Raw genomic sequence first — 3272 nt, forward strand, 5'->3', positions numbered from 1 at the left:
AAGTCGCTGGATGCAGGATTTACGTTTCCTGCTACCCGTGAAATCAGCAGAAAAATGTTTTTGAATGTACAAAAAGGTATTTTGGGAATAGGATGCCCAACTCCTGTCCAGCTGCATGCTGCGAAAAGGATGCGACTGAACAGGGAGTCTATGGTTCTAGCAATACGAGTTTTCGCATCTAGATGTAAGACTCCCTGCTTCAGGTGCGCTATCATTTCCGTAGCATATGAAGCGTCCTTGGCAAGGCGTTCCTCAAATTCTTCTAGCTGCTCCTGCGTCTCCAGCGTCGAAAAATTTGAGGGTCTTGTGGCGGAGCGATGGACTGTCAGCAACTCCACAGACTGCTCCAAAGCCACCTGGAGATGGGTCACGGCCTTGCGAAGGACGCGGACCTCTTCTCGTAGTTCAGTGTGGCTGCAACATGGACGGAGGGGAGGACTAAAAGCAGGATGAGGACTAGGAGCGGTGTGAGAAGGAGTAGAGGAGATTGGGATAGAGGATTTGGAGAGGTGTCTTTCAGGAGGGGGGCCAAAACTGAAAGGATCCGTAACAGCTTCGAGCCTCGCTAAGCTGTTACTTCCTTGCGGAGCCGGCGTTGGCTGCAACGGCGTAGCGGGGGTCACGGAAATGCAACGAGATGATCGCAGTGGCGATGTCGGCGTGGACGGGTTAAAAAAAATTAAAGGCGGTGGTGCGGTGTGCTGCAACGGCGTAGCGGGAATCACGGAAATGCGATGTGATGATCGCGGTGGCGGTGCGGTAATACTGTTAGAAACCACTAACGGAATTAGTGGGGGTGGTAACTGGTTTGATTGATCCATTGGTTTGATGGTGCGTAAATCAAAACCAGATTTTAAGCCCGGTATACGTGACACGAACCGTGGTCTCAACGATAACTACAGCGACTTGGATATGTTAGCACTGGTGTGTTCAATACCAAACTGGCGACACCACGCGCACGCGAAAAACGTACGAAACGGAAAACATGTTAGTAACAAAATTCATATGAAATCCATAACCTACCTCATTGCAGGCCACACCACCAGCAGTATATCACATGCATTCAAAAATTACGCAGAAAAACATAAATGGTCAACACCACCCCACCTTCCCGCGCCCCACTATCGCAAGGGCAAGCGTTCCTACGCTCGAGTGCGTACTCGTGTGTACCACCGACGGGAGACGCACCTACATCAAGTCAGCGAACAGGTGGTGTTGCGTCCTGCAACAGGTTTTCGATCCAATTCTTTCTTTCGTTCTATTTATGTCTTCTCCCACGCGTTTTTTAAACACTCGTCCTTTTTATTTTTTACTTTAAGCGACAATGAATGTTAAAAAATTTACACGTGCTTTTACTTTTCTTTACTGAACCGAAAAGATCGCCATTGTCCCGGCTGGAGCCCTTTTTATCATTTTTATCAGCCGCGTCCGTCAGCTGGTCGTCTCTTTCTTCCGGATAATAGACCCTACGGATTTGGACCAGCTAGCGGACGCGGCCCTTCACCACGACTACTGCCATCTGTTGGCGGCTCCAACCGGTTCAATTTGAACTGGCCCTATCGGACCGTTGTTTTCGCAACAGTCCCCCCAGTGCTTGGCTACGTCAAGCACTCTTTGTTGGTCCGATGGGCAACCTGACTACCTTCACCGCCGGTCTAGTTAAGGTTTTCCCGTTGGGCAGCCGCACATGTATGCGCCGCACTTGTCCGTCACTGTTTGGGTCTGCCCGAATTACTCGTCCTCGCGGCCAGCAACCACGTGGAAGGTTGTCGTCAACAATTAGTACAACGTCGTCCAAGGAGACGGGAGGTTCCGGTTCGAACCATTTAGTACGTTTTGTCAAGGTGGGAAGATATGTCTTCACCCATCTCTTCCAAAATTCATCAGCAAATAACTGTGATGTTTTCCAAGAACCTCGAAGGCTTTCACCGGAGTCGTCGTGCGTTGTAAGCGGCTTTGCGCCAGCTGAAGAGCCTAACAGGAGATGGTTTGGTGTTAGCGGGGCCTCTTCTTCCCGGTCGACTGGGACCTCCGTCAGCGGACGTGAATTAACTATAAGTTCCACTTCCTTCAACCAATTGTAGAAAACTGGGTCCGTTGGGTTTCTGGAAATTGGTACACCATAGAGACTTTGCTTTACTGACCGCACAAGCCTTTCCCACGCTCCGCCAAAATGAGGTGCAGACGGAGGGTTAAAAATCCAGCGAGTATTCGGTATGTTCATGGCCTCAACCATCTCGTCTCGGTTTACCTTTTCTAAGGCTTCACGTAGTTCTCTATCTGCACCAACAAAGTTTGTACCCCTATCGGACCAGATCTCGTTTGGTGTTCCACGTTGTGAGATAAAATTACGAATGGCTAAGATGCAGGCGTTGGTTGACATTGATGAGGCTACTTCGATGTGAATTGCTCGTATTGTCAAGCAGGTAAACAATACACCCCATCGTTTTTCCGCCTTTCGTCCATTTGTCACTAGAAACGGCCCGAAGTAATCAATGCCCGTGTACGTGAAGGGCCTGCAGAACGGGGAAAGACGCGCCTCTGGAAGGTCTCCCATCATCGGTTCACATGGTCTAGCGTCTCGGATGGCACAAAGCATACAATTATTGCGTACCTTGTGACAGACCGATCTTAATGCTGGTATGTCGAATCGCTGCCGGACTTCGTTCATCACTGTTCTATGATTCGTATGGCGATATTGTCGGTGGAAGTGATCCACAACCAATTCAGTAAGTCGTCCCTCTTTTGGAAGGATGATGGGCCTTTTCGAACTGTCTCCCACGTATCGACATGCATCAATCCGCCCTTTCACGCGTAAGATTCCTTCTGTGTCCATATATGGACTGCGTTTTCTGAGTGAGCTATTTCGCGGCAAGTTCGCATTCGTTTGCCCTTTTTCACTAAGGTGTTGGAGCTGTTTATACTCCTGGGGATATGCTTCCTTCTGCGCTTGTTTGAGTATGGTGTTTTCTGCGCTGTTGATCTCCGACGACCCTAGTGCCCCGGATTGCCGCTTGGTGGGGTACCGTGCGTTGTTTATGAAACGCCATACGTAACCAACTGATCTGAGCAAGCGGGACCATCGGGAAAAACGCTCGAAGTCCACTAGTGAGGGCACGGCATGGTGGGAATTTGAGGCCTTCACTAGTTCCTCGCCTGTTTCGACCTTCGGCAGGAACACTTGACTCCATTGTTCTTGGGGTGTCATTAGAAATTCAGGTCCTGTGAACCATCGACTTGATGTTAGATGTCGTTCAAGTTTCGTCCACTTA

The 3272-nt window shown here is 49.6% G+C and overlaps 1 pseudogene; it reads left to right on the forward strand.

Annotated features, from left to right (window-relative positions):
- Positions 1 to 627: 627 nt before the first annotated feature.
- On the forward strand, positions 628 to 2492 carry LOC131293761 (uncharacterized; annotated as a pseudogene).
- The last annotated feature ends 780 nt before the right edge of the window (positions 2493 to 3272 follow it).

The sequence above is a fragment of the Anopheles ziemanni genome, chromosome 2, assembly GCF_943734765.1.
Source record: "Anopheles ziemanni chromosome 2, idAnoZiCoDA_A2_x.2, whole genome shotgun sequence".
Lineage (NCBI taxonomy): Eukaryota > Metazoa > Arthropoda > Insecta > Diptera > Culicidae > Anopheles > Anopheles ziemanni.